Raw genomic sequence first — 13,775 nt, forward strand, 5'->3', positions numbered from 1 at the left:
AACAAGGTCATTTCCCCTGGACACCTGAGCACAGACTTCTTTAGACTATTCTTGGATTTTCTCTTAGGTTTATTGAGCCCGGTTTTTCCTTCATGGGCACAAATCAAGCTGCTGCCTGCAAGACCAGCCCTGGAAAGGAGAAGGGTAGGGCAAGTGTGATAGGGCAGAAGACACTCTGACAAATGAGGCTTGGTTGGAGCTCAGGGGAACTCTATCCTGACGCTGGAATTGGCTTCTCGGGTAAAATCAGGTCACACTGAACAGTGAAGGCAGTTGTAAAAATGGAAAGTGAAGCAAGGCTTGTTTTGGAAGTGGCCGTCCCTGGGACCTCGAGGCAGCTTAGATCCCTGGCTGAGGCTTCCGAAGGGGCTCCAGCTAAGGCAATGTCAGGGGTACAGCTGCACATGGGGCATTTCGGGGTGCACGGATGGCACATTACAAAGAAGTTTAAAGACGGAAACCAGCTCTACTGCTTTCTCTTTCCAATCCTGACAATGACCTTCTAATATCATGTCCTCTTTGGGAAGCGGGGAGCTTGGGGGACCTCAAAGCTGGGGAGCAGCAGAGCCAGATTCAATGCCCTGTCTGTTCCACCCACACAGGAATGTGAACAAATCCCTGTGACTGGCTCCCCCTAAGGGGCCTGAAGAACAAGCCTCCACTGAGCGTCTGTCGTGTGCCAGGCACCGTGCTGTGTGTTTGACACGCACATTATGTACTTTAGTCTTCCCAAGCTGGTAGGTATTGGTGCGCCCATTTTACAGGGAAGGATCATAAAGTCTAACATTGTAACAATACCCAGACAGAAGATTCGAACCCAGGTCTGGCTTATTCCAAAGCCATACTGTTTCCATGACAACAGCCTCTCTCTTTAGAGAGAGCGCAGCGTGGAAGAGGACTGGAGGTGGATGACTGGTGTGGACAGATGTGTGTGGAAACAGGAGAGGGGAGAGCCCAGGTCTGGAATGACCACGCACTCGTCACAGTTGCCTTACCCCTCATGTCCCCTCTTCCCTGCCAGCGTCTCTCAGTGGCGCACACTACCTGGGCCACTTCCTTTTATTTTTTTCCCAGAACCCAGTATAATTTTGAATTTGGGATCCCAGACGAATGTTTCTGCTGGTCTCCCCCACAGCGGGGCCCCTTCCCTGCCACTTTCGCTGCCTACATCCCAACCTACCAGCTCTAGGAGTAGGGCCTTTCATTCTACACAAGGCCTCCCCTTTCATAAGGTTGTAAATACAGCTGGGCAGAACCCAAGCCTGCTCTTTAATTGCTATCCCTGAAGACCCATGACATCACTGTGCACCCAGGGGATGGTCTCTAAATATCTTCTGACCAACTGAAAAAACACATTAACCTTTAAAAAAAAAAAAAGCCCCAGCATTTTAGGAAAAGCATAGCCACTCAAGTCAGTTTCATGGGGCTCACTTTGGGAGTTGCAAGCAACATTTTGAACAGCTACAAAGCATGAAGAAGTCAGTGGCATTGAGCAAAACGAAAGAAGTAAACTAAAATATGTTGCCATTTTTAAAAAATCTCTTCCTTTTAAATTTGGTGTCACGGGACAGTATTTCCTGCCTAGGCAGCTTGGCATGTCCTCACCCCACATACCCTGCTCCCCTGTGAAGAAGAAAAAAAAGGAGGAAAAGGAAATCTTGTGCTATTGGGAAATTGCTGGCTAAAATTTCCTTCTATCTCAACACTTTGTCCTCCTAACCCAGTTCTGAGAATGATCTCAGTGGTCGAAAGGTTTACACATTTAAAGCCAGACAGAACTCAGAAATAGAGAGACGAGGGAAAGAAAACGAGATGATCTGGTCATAGAACAAGCTATTTTAGACAACATTGTCTATAGAAGAATGTTTTAAACACCATTTTATGAAAAATCATTACGGGGAAGCAACTAACCAGGGATTTCCTCTTGGCAAGGACTTTGGTACTGCTTTTTTGGTATGTCACATCCTCCACATGTCTTTCCAGCAGGTGACTAAAAAAGCAATAATGGTGCTGGGGAAATTCTTCCATTTCACAGCAGCTACAAGACAGACCATCCCAAGAGCCTGAAAAGATGTATCCCCAGCGACAATTTCTCAGGAGGTTTTAAAGACAGATTGCTTTGGGAAAAAAATAAAATAAAGACAGATTGCTTTGTTAACTCTCAGTGAACTCCATAGTATTTTCAAAATGCTGCCTTCCTGCCTTCAACTTTACTTCCTCTTTCAGCTGTGGAACAGCAAACGCTGTTGCAGAAATTACCTCTCCTACTGTTCCTGAGTCTTCAGCTCCAAATAGGAATGGATGGATGGATCCATGTGCTCAATACTCTGTCTCTGGGACCAGAAGCTCATACTCGAAGGGGCTACCTTACTTCTCAGCACTGTCAGATTTCTGTTGACTCAAGAATCCACCCAGAAATCTGGGGAAACATCTCTGGTAGAGTGACACCAACTGTCCCTCCTCCAGTTTATGCACCGGCCACAACATACAGGAAGGAAGTCACAACTTAAAAATATAATTCACACAGAAGCATTCGGCCAACATTTAAATCTTAATCTGAAGCCTCATGATTCCCACACTGACATTGGAGAAAGATCCAATGTCATTAATCGTCACACGGACACCTTAGACCATCTCCTCTGAGCTGGGATCATCCTGGGAGAGCTGCCTCAGCATAGCCGGTGGAGTGCCCTCTGATGAGAACTCTGCCCATGGCTGGATTGGAGTCCCACATCCATACTCCCCTATGTTGTGGCTATGTCCTTTGCCTAGTGGTAAATTCCCCAGGCTTTATGACACGTCCTTGGATCTCCTCAAGTTCCACTTGAGAAGGGTTTTGGAACTTGCCTCCTGACTCTAATGATAGGTGCAAAAAGCTTGTCATTGCCAAAGAAGCATTCATCAAAGTCTCTGTTCTTCCACAAAATGATCCAACTAAGGCTTCGTCCACTGGAGCCTGCCCACCAGACAGAGGTCCAAAGGCGCGGTCTGGTCACACTCAGAGCCCAGAGCAGCAAGGAGGAAATTTCAGTGTCTCCACCCAGAGATCAATGGGGTTTTAATCCCTTGAAGTCAATGGACTTCTCCAGATTGCCTTTCAGTAAAAGATCTGTTCTGACTTCTGATATGCATATCTATTTTCATTTTTTAGATCACTTCCCGGTAATAGCCAGGACTCACAGATGACCGACTCCTTTTATAACACCCCAGTTGGCCTCAATTCCTCCCCAATGCCTGCTCCCTGATGGTAAGGTTCTGCTACCCAGAGGTCAGTGTGAGGCCAATAGGAGAGCCATCTGGCACCCAGGACATGGGAAGTCATCATTTTAATCCACTGACCATCTGGGTCTGTTAAGAGGCCTGTGTCTGTGGCCTGGTGCTCCGTTAGAAAAATTGTTTTTCTGAATGTAGACTCCAAATCATCACTCCGTACAAATGAAGTAAGATACCTAGCCCCAGATATGCCTTCAAGGTACTGCTCCTTGACTCTTGGTACACGCAGACCCTACTCAACCCTTCTCCCTGCCTGGGTGATGTGAATTGTGTATTTATCAGCCGACCGAAGTTCTTTCCATCCTGGTTTCACAGTCCTCCCCTGATCAGTGTTAGGAGTTGCATAAACAACCTTATCTTTTGGCAGCAGTTTTGAAAAACACGTAAGTCCTTGTCTTTTTCCTCCAGTGCTCCCCCGCCCCGCGCCGGGTACTGTACTGAGCTAGTGCTGACTCTCTAGACTTTTCCCTGGAGCATTGTCCTGGAATATAGTAGGTGGAAAAAAACCACCTGATCATGTTGCTAATCCAGTGGGATGATGGGAGTTCATTTCTCTGTGATGTTAATTGAAGGCCAAGGTCCACACTACTCCATGTGCCTCTTTTAGAACACCAAGGCCAATATCATTGTCACTGCACCGGTTTATCATGGGCTCCCTTGGAAGCAGGTGGGTGTGGCCGGACAAGGATTTGCTGAACAAGGGGCAGGCAAATATTTACACCTGCAGGTCCTGCTCGCGGGCGGGCGGGGCTGAGGGCGCTGCACCGAGAAAGCTCCCTCCATAACCCTTTCCTCCTCTTGCTTTCCACAGTCCCCATTTAAACCTAGTTTAATCGATCCTCTTTTTAAAGTCTTCCAAAGGAGGACTGATAATTGCCCTCGAAAGAGCTCTTTAATGCGTAATTTAAATCCAATTCACTTACATATTCAATCTGTGCCTTATCGGCACTTACTAATCCATTGCGCGGAACTCATTTTTCATTATTATTTCTTGAATACGTGACTGGAAAAAGTTGCACACACATAGCTCATCCTCCAGTCTCTTTCTGAATCTTGTGATCGTGACAGAGCACCCCCTCTAAGTCACATTTACAAGTCCCCCAGCGGCCTGCCTTCTTTTCCGGGTTGTGTGGCCTCAGTTTCCCCAGTTGTCCTTGTGGCTCTCTTTTGAATGCCCTTAAGGACTTATTTCTTCTCTGACTGGGCATGCTGTGCGGCCCAGACATTAAGCCATCACTGAGTTACTTCTGAATGAACAGCAGGCAAACAGGCAGGAGAGACTCTAGAAAAGCTGTGATGAATGCACGCTCTTTTGGAACAAAGGATAAGGCCAGCCCCAAGTCCAGTAGCACAAACAGGGCAGATCTGGCAACTGGCAAGGACAGAAGCACCACACAAAGATCTTCTAGGGTGCACAGTGAGGAGCCCGGGGGCCACACAGGGGCTCCACAGCTGCAGCCCCTTCCCAGTGCAACTGTCATCTTCCAATTCAGAGGATGCATTTGAAGGGCAAAGCGGGGAAAGAGGCACCGAGAGGAATGTGGGCAGGAGGAGGAGGTGGAGGAGTGGGGACCGACCCCACAGGTCAGGGAGGATGAGGAACAGACGTGGGGTAAGAGTGGCTCAGGCTGAGAAATGGGTACAAATTCATTGTACACATTAATATACAGGAGGTTCTAATATCTGTCCGTGGGGTGTGCATTTGAAGGCCACCTCCCCACCCTATGGTGACTTTGTTGGTGAGGCTTTTTCTCTCACTGATATCTGTGATAGGCAGAGGCACTGAAATTGTGGAAGGACCTTGTGCTGGAAAAGTTGGAAAAGCGTGCACGTCTAGAACCTGCTCTTGTAGATTTTTATTTCCTCTAAGAGTTCCAGGGCCACAAAATCACAGGAGGCTGACGTGAAGGGGGAGTCACAGGGGCGAGACAGCTTGAAGGATACGTGAGGAAGTCACAGTGTATGCAAGCGTGATCGTAGGGGTGGCACTGCCTCCTTGAGAGAAGCTTCTTGGTGCCTGCAGTCCAAGACCATGAGAAACAACCCCGAGGATAGGAGGTCTGCCACCTGCAGCCATCGTGACTGTGCCAGCCTCTGGTACTGGAGCCAAACACAGTTCACCAGGCACACCCCATGTTGGATGGTGCCGCCACTGTTCTTCGCTCCACCTGGAAGTTACTCCATACCCTCCACAGTCTTACCCATTCTCAAGGCTCTGCTCAAGGCCACCAGCAGGAGGCCTTTGCCACCACACTGCCACCTTCATTTAAATTCCTAGCGCTCACTGTTTCCACCAATTACAGTCTGCTTTTGCTCAATTATTCCAAGCAGATCACCATTTGGAAGCAATGATCAGCAAGGGTTTCAGAGTTAAATAGAAAGTTTTAGCACCAAATGAAAACTCGAAGAAAATCTGAGACTCCGAGCATCTTGCCAAAGCGTCTCCCATTAGTGCAAGTAGGAACTGGTTTCATAACTTCAAGAAATTGGACTTTCCAATATGTCTGGGGAACTTGTAAGTGGAAATGAAGAATTTGCAGAGACATTTCCTCCAGTGCTTAAAAAGAAATGATTGACCAAGAAGACTATCTCAGGATTGTACTTAAAAAAAAAAAAAAGTTTATTTTATTTTTGAGGGAGAAACAGCATGAGCGGGGGAGGGGAAGACAGAGGGACAGAAGATGTGGAGCTGGCTCTGCGCTTAATAGCAGTAAGCCAGATGCGGGGCTCGAGCTCACAAACCATGAGATCATGAGATCACCACCTCAGCTGAAGTTGGACACTCCACCAACTGAGCCCCCCAGGCGTCCCAAGATTGTACTTTTAATTCTCATGAAGCAGATCACGATCAGAAACAACTGCCCTATGAACGTTCCATTCTCAAGGAGAAAGCAAGAGGTAAATGCCATGCCAGCAGAGATTAACTGTACCAGTATTTTTATTGGTGTTGTTATTGTTTTAGTAGTGCTCTGATTCTAAACTCCATAAGCTTTGAGTGATTTGCCACAATCATATTTTCACTTAGAGCCCAGTTACTTTTCATGCTTGATTTTACAGACGGAAGCATTTGTTGTTGTTGTTTGTTGTTGTTGTTGTTGTTGTTTTAGTAGGGGAGGATACATATATCGCATTATAGTAGAAAACCCAATATTTGACAATTTCTGGCTACTGACCCATGGCACCATTTTCTGGATTTGTGTCTCATTTAACTTTGCTGTTTGTATTAGTTTCCTATTGCTGCTGTAACAAATTACCACAAGATCAGTGGCTTAAAAAAAAAAACACAAATATCTTATCTCATGGTCTGAAGATGAGAAGTCCAAAACAGGTCTTACTGAACTAAAATCAAGATGAGGCAGAGCTCTGTTCCCTTTTGCCTTTTTCAGCTTCTAGAACCTGTTTTCATTTCTTGGTTCATAGCCAACATTGGCCAGTCAATTCTCATATTGCATAACTGACTTCCTTGCCTCCCTCTTTCACATAAAGGCCCCATGTGATTACACTGGGCCAAGCTGGATAATCCAGGCTAACTTCCCATCTCAGAGCTTTGATTTTATCATATCTACACATTCTTTTGTTGTGTAAAGGAACACATGCACAGTTTCCAAGGATTAGGGTGTGGACCTTTTAGGGATGCCATGATTCTGCTACCCTTCTGTGTGTTCGCGCTTCCTTGAATGCCTCTTTGTCTTTTTATTCCCCACAGCAATTGCCCAATTCAGATACACATAGGGTATTTTTAAGTTAACTTTCCTTCCTCACTCTTGATTTGAATAACACCCAGGTGTACTCTCAGGCATGGGTTGAGTTGAGCCAACTACGGCATCTTTCCTACCTTCCTGCTAGGATACAAAGGTGATTAACTATTGCCCCAGTTTTCAATAACTTTGCCTTGCAAAATGTTCAAGATGACTGGTCAGCATCCAGGCTTTTAAAAACATGAATAACACATATATCTAAAGATAAGAGTAAGTGCAATACAGGATCAGGCGCAGTTTTACAGAGCGAGGAGAGAGCTGGAATTAAAGGAGCAGACAACCAAGGAGAAAGAGAGTCCAAGTGGGTCCATTCTCTCCACATTTTGAATAAGGTCTTGGGGAAAACTGAAGTGAGTGGGGGCAAGATAAAGTGTGCAAAGATGTAGTATAGACATTAGAACCCAAGGGGCACCTGGGTGGCTTAGTCGGTTGAGCATCCAAGTCTTGATTTCCACTCAAGTCCTGATCCCAGGATTGTGGGTGCGAGCACATTGGGCTCTGTGCTGAGCAAGGAGCCTGCTTAAGATATTCTCTCTCTCTCTCTCTCTCTCTCTCTCTCTCTCTCTCTCTCTCTCTCTTTCCCTCCCTCCCTTTGCCCCCCACCCCTACTTGGCACACTCTCATGCTCTCTCTCTCTCTCTCAAATTAAAAAAATGAGATCCTTAAAGATATCAAGGTATGTTTATGCTTAAATATATCCCAAGAGCAAAGGAGTACACATTTTATTTAAAGCACTACAAATAAAATGTTAAAATGTAGAGACTCGTGGAGGGAAGGGGAGGGCAGAAGGGACTGATATAAGTAGTTCCTCCGGTCTTTCGCTTTGTCAGTCAGCTGCTGAGACAAATCACGGTTCCATGAACATGTCAAATTTCTCTCCATCTGCCCCAGAGCCCCTCTCCAATATTGTAGTCTTAGGATATAGTCACATTTCCCTGTACTTCCCATCTCCCTGTATCTAAAAGCACGATCTCCTCTGCCTAGTGTCCCCTCTGGTCTGCTTCATCTTTCCAGGTTTAGCTAAAACGCAACCAGACTCATGTCGATAAGTAAAGATTTTTCCCACTCCGGGACCCCTAGGGTACTTTGTTTGCAAAGTGCAGAGCACCGAACACGTGTGGCTTCAAATTCTGCAACACAAATCCACACAAACCTCTAAAAGCAGAATCCACTGTGGCTGCCTGTATTTTCCCAAGATAAGAAGATCACAACATCTTCCATCCAGGCCCTTCCGGAACCTTGCCAATAACCTGTCAAGGCACAAGGTCTAATTCTGTTTCATTTGAGTCTGGGCAGGGTTGTGGCTTGACTGCCACTGATAGAAGGCAGTGGAAACGGTGCTGCATGACTTCCAGGTCACAAAGGCATTCATCAAGCTTTCGTCTTGCCGCGGAAGCACTTAGGCTTTGAGCCCTGAACCTCCATGTTAGCAGTTCAGCCACCCTGAGGCTGCCATGCTGTGTGGAAACCACACCACATGGAGAGGCCCTGGATGGGTGCTCTGTCCACAGTGCTCATCTTCAAATATCTCATCCCAAATCAGGGACCAGATATGTGAGTGGAGGAGTCCTCAGATCACTTTGTCCCCCAATTTCATGTCACTCCAGACATTATGGAACAACCCTAAGTGCTATGGAGCTGGGAGATGGTCCCTCCCATGATGACGGCCCAGACGGATGAGGTCGTGCTGGCCTGGCTCTCACTCAGCCAAGGCTGTCTAGGCCCCCAACATTATGGAACAGCCATTCCCACTATCTCGATTCCAAAACCACACAATCCATAAGCATAATAATAAAGTTGTTTTAAGCCACTAAACTTGGGGGGTGACTTCTTATGCAGCAACAGTAGCTGGGGTACCAGGTATGAACTGTATAGGTATTTTCACTGAACTTACAACAGTAAGTAATCAGGGGTATCCTGATTCAGAGTTATGACCACAGCCATGAAGTCATCAGATAGACGAACGCCCAGGAAAACTAGGGCAGTGTCAGTGGATTCTCCAGTGCTGGATGAGAGAAAAACATTATGAGCATTACTTCTAAGACAGTTTTTTGACTTGAAGCAAGAAAAGATATTTGGGGGGAGTCTATCACTTTTCTAGAAGAGAAAAGTGAGCAGAATTTGGGTGCCTACAGACTGCTGAAAACAGGCACAACTCCCTCCCCAGGACCCCCGGGTACACTGCCTTCCTGCTCTAGGGAAGACCACCACCCAACTTAGGCAGGAGGGGCCCCTGTGGGACGAAAACAGCAAAGGACACATCTCAGACAGGTTAGGGATTTCCAGGCAGTCGCAGTAATAGTCCTTTCTGTTGTTTCTTATATATGTCTTTTTTATGCCACGTTGTGGGTCTCACATACACACACACACACACACACACACACACACACACACACACCACAGCTGACGGTGTACAGGACTTCCTGAAGCTTGGACAGAGTAATTGTTGCTGGGAAGAAAAGGGAAGTGAGTTTTGCCTTCTGTGGCTGACATGTGAGGGGCTGGGCAAACTTCCCAGTCCAAGGAATCTCTGTGACAGGCTCATAAAGGAAAGGAGAATAATCCCCACAGAAGTTGCTGAAGTGAAAGTGAGTTGTCCAAACACGGGACCCATTCATTATATGGGGAACGGCTGAAATGAAAAATAAAACTTGGTAGACTTTGTAACGTCTTGACAGTTAAGTAGATGTCAATTGATATTGTGAAGACATTTAGGAATCCAAGAAATTACTATTAGGACTATTATTTTTCTTTGCTTAAGACAACTGAATAATTTCGCATGGACCAGGATGGGAATATGAAGTTCTTGGATGTTTCAATCAATCAATCGATCAATGATTACTGAGCAGGAAATTCCAAAACTCTTTGTTTGGATAAAGAAATTCCAAGAAAGAACTTTTTAAAGTCTGTAGTAAATGGATGTTTCCTTCCGTATTAGCTGTGATTTATTATGCATTACAGGTCTACTTGAGGCTCCAGACTTATATTTTAAATATCAGGCTTTCTTCTTCTTGTCCTAAAAGGTGTAATCATGAGCTGAGTATTGGTTTAAGGGACTTCAGTCTTCTTAGTGTAATTACCTGCCCAACATCCTCAATTATCTGATCACTAACTAGTCAAATCTCCAGTTTACCTATGGTGACATTCTGGAAAAAGTCAATTACAGATCATCTTGTATTAGTTACAATGGTGCTGGCTGTTATTACACATAAACCCGCAAAACAGTATTATTGATTTATATAAAATACACAATTTTACTTATGAAAGTTATGTCCCACTCATGTAGAGTCCGACTGACGCAAGTCTCCACTCTGCACAGCCCTCTGGTGACCCCAGCTGAGAAAGCAAACGCATGAGTGTCCTCAACACATGGCTCACAGCGCCATGGCACAGACATCCAACCAACATACAGAACACAGGGAGCAAAGCGTCATATTTTTATCGGCCAGGCTTAGATGTGTTTACATGACTTTTGCCCACATCCTGATGGCCAGAGCTCATCACATGGCTCAAATTAGATGCAAATGTTTCTGGGCGATGCTATCCCTGGCTGACCATCCACTTCCCAGCAACACAGAAAGGAGCATAGTTCTTTGGTGAACAACCAACACTTCTCCACCCATCTCATTTACACCGTGGATGCTACCCATCCCCAAGCCTATGGGGTAGTGCCACACATTATTATTTGAAGTCCAGTCACAACAGACCCATGCTTTGCTGCCTTGGTCTGCATTATATTTAGTTTGGAGAAGTGCTATGGAGCTGGCAGACGGTCCCTCCCATGACGACATAGCACAGATGGATGAGGTTGTGCTGGCCTGACTTGCGCTCAGCACAGTGGTGCTATGACCTTTCGTGTTTCCCATGTTCCTTCACCCAAGGGGTTGGAGGAGGACCATATATGGGAGGCCTTGTGAAGGAGAGTGTTCCTTCCATCCTTAATGACAGATAGACACATTAGCATGGCGGGTGCCTGCAGGCCAACTTTAAGAAGCCAGCACTGGGCATCCAGAAGATTTGCTGCGGGGTGCCTGGGTGGCTCAGTCGGTTGAGCGTCCAACTTTGGCTCAGGTCATGATCTCACAGTTTGTGGGTTCGAGCCTTGGATCAGGGTCTGTGCTGACCGCTCAGAGCCTGGAGCCTGCTTCGGATTCTGTGTCTCCCTCTCTCTCTGCCCCTCCCCTGCTAATGCTCTGTCTCTCTCTGTCTCAAAAATAAATAAAACATTAAAAAAAGAAAAACATATTTGCTGTGAGGTTAGGCCTTGGCCAGGATTTCACTTAGTAATAAATTCTAGCTGCCCTTGTTCTTTTGTAAGCAGCTACTAATAACGTAACGCCTGGGGCAAGCAAGCCTGTATAAAACCCTATTCATTTGCATAATAAACCGGCCTGCTGTGCGGGCCCATCACCCTCCTTCTATGTAGATCTAAATTATTTTTAAGTAACGGCAATGTAAACTATCATGGACTGTTATCCCATTGTACTAGGCACTGTACAAAGTCCAGGACTTCTATAATAGTAACAATCATTCTGTAAAGTAGACATTGGTTTTGTTTTAAAAGGAGGTACCTGGGCAAGGTTAAGTAGGTTGTTCAAAGCAAATGATGAGTGGCTGAGCTGAAATTCAACTCCAGAACTATGTAACTCTAAAATGTGTTCGGGGCGCCTGGGTGGCTCAGTCGGTTAAGCGTCTGAGCTTTGGCTCAGGTTATGATCTCATGGTTCGTGAGTTCGAGCCCCGCATCGGGCTCTGTGCTGACAGCTCAGAGCCTGGAGCCCGCTTCAGATTCTGTGTCTCCTTCTCCCTCTCCCCCTCCCCACTTGCGTTCTGTCTCTCTCTCTCTCAAAATAATAAGTGAATATTAAAAAAAAAATTAAATGCGTCCTCCCTCCACCGTGCAGTGTGATGACGACGGCCAGCCCCCCCAGTATCACGCCATGAGGTGCTTACCACCAGCCAAGAGCAAATGCTCTGCACACACCAGGCAAACACCAGCCCACTCCCCGCTCCATGGCAAGACTCACCCACATAAGGCTTCTCAGACTGCTCGGGGGCCTGCCTGGGGCCTTCACCTTGACAGAGTAGCCCCCACGTACGGCAAGTTCGGTGACAATGTATTCATTGCCAAGTGAGCGTTCCTGGCCCATAACCGTGCACAACAAGAGCATAGGACCTGTGGCCACACCCACTCCTTTCCAACCTTGCAAAGGGCGAGCTGCCGAGACACCACAGCTGTTCTGGATCATCGTGTTCAGGTGGACATCATTACAAGGCCCTTCACGTGTCTGCTTCCCAGTCAACAGTCAGGTGTCCCTCCTCTGTCTCCAGCGATGTCACAAAAGCAGCACTGATTTAAACAGTGACCAGTGGGTCACCAAGAGAGCCTTTTTGCCCAGCCACAGGATATTTTAAAAGATAGCGAAGCCAAGAATCTGTATCACTTAACACCTTCTCCAGTGGGACAGGCGTGTGTGTTCCTTTGGAGAAGTCACGCAAAGGTAGAGCATTTTGATGCTGGGCACAAGAAAGAAATGAATGCTGCAAGGTCCCTTGGCACCAGAATTAAAATAATGACTTCACTTATCGCAGTACCTAAGATTGCCAGGCCCTGTGCTGGATGATTTACACACATCGTCTTATTCAATCTCCACAAGGATCCTACAAAGGCTAAAATGTTACTATCTCCATTTTACAGAAGGAAGGTTCAGTGAATATGTCACGAATGGCAGCAGCAGAACTGGAGGTTTGTCCGTCTGTCTCTAAAGCCCAAGTTCTCTTCTCTGAACCAGCCCACCTGGAGGTCCCAGAGCTGTCTGCAAAGAATGCCAGCCAGAAGGAAATCCTGACATGGAGCGGAAAGACATTCCAGGGCCCTGTGGCAGTGCTTTTGTTGTGCAATTACAAGAAAGGGAACACGATGTTCTGAAATCGCACAAGGAATGTAAACAAGACAGATGGAATCTCAGATCTGGTGCTAATCCCTTGCTGGAAGTGGATTCCAGAAAAAAGGTCTTTTGTATAGCATTTGACTAGGTAGATTGGCCCCTCAAACCCTGAAAAAAAAGTGCTGAGCTGAGCACAATGGCAGAGTTTTGCAAAGGTGTATGCACTTAAGATAGTTTATCTCTTCCTAAGCAAGTGGTTTCCTTGCTTCTACTGGATCTCAAAAGAGCTAGTGAAGAATTCCCAGGAAGACGAGAATTTAGCTTTTAGAAGGAAAATCCCAAAGCTGACATTTGTTGACAAAAGTAACTTCACAAGGTTTGATGGAATGATCTTGGTATTTCGCAGTGAACCCCAGTGCCACCCACTTAAGATCTGTAACCACTTATGGGGACAGCGGTGGGATGGAGTTATGTGAAGGACCCCTGCCACATGCCTCTTCACATACAATAAATAAAGAGACCGAGGTCATGAACTCCCTAGAGTTGTTTCAGTTGCTTCAAGTGAAAACACTCACATGTGAAAATGCATGCATATTTTGTCACATTTTATTTATAACTCAAGCTTTAGGAACTTACAGTAGAAATGAGTTCATGCCATGTAACCATTTATTGAGTATTCACAATGTGCCAGGCCCTCCAGGTGGTGTCTTACTGAATGTTGACAATACCCTGAGAGTTTGTGGACAAAAGAATTCTCATGCCCGTGCTATAGAGGATGGAATTGAAATTCAGAGAGGTTAAGTGATTTTCCCAATGTCAAATGACAAAAATAAAACCGTGCCATGACTTTGATGTC

At 46.1% G+C, this 13,775-nt stretch overlaps 1 long non-coding RNA gene across 1 annotated transcript in view; it reads right to left on the reverse strand.

Annotated features, from left to right (window-relative positions):
• Positions 1 to 13,116, reverse strand: part of LOC121039666 (uncharacterized) — a 40,181-nt gene extending 27,065 nt beyond the window's left edge. Inside the window, exon 1 of the long non-coding RNA XR_005794912.1 lies at positions 12,059 to 13,116. This is a non-coding gene — a long non-coding RNA (uncharacterized LOC121039666). The remainder of the gene's footprint in view (positions 1 to 12,058) is intronic.
• Positions 13,117 to 13,775: the final 659 nt, after the last annotated feature.

The sequence above is a fragment of the Herpailurus yagouaroundi genome, unplaced genomic scaffold (genome assembly GCF_014898765.1).
Source record: "Herpailurus yagouaroundi ecotype Mexico unplaced genomic scaffold, PumYag 181, whole genome shotgun sequence".
In the NCBI taxonomy this organism is placed as follows: Eukaryota; Metazoa; Chordata; class Mammalia; order Carnivora; family Felidae; genus Herpailurus; species Herpailurus yagouaroundi.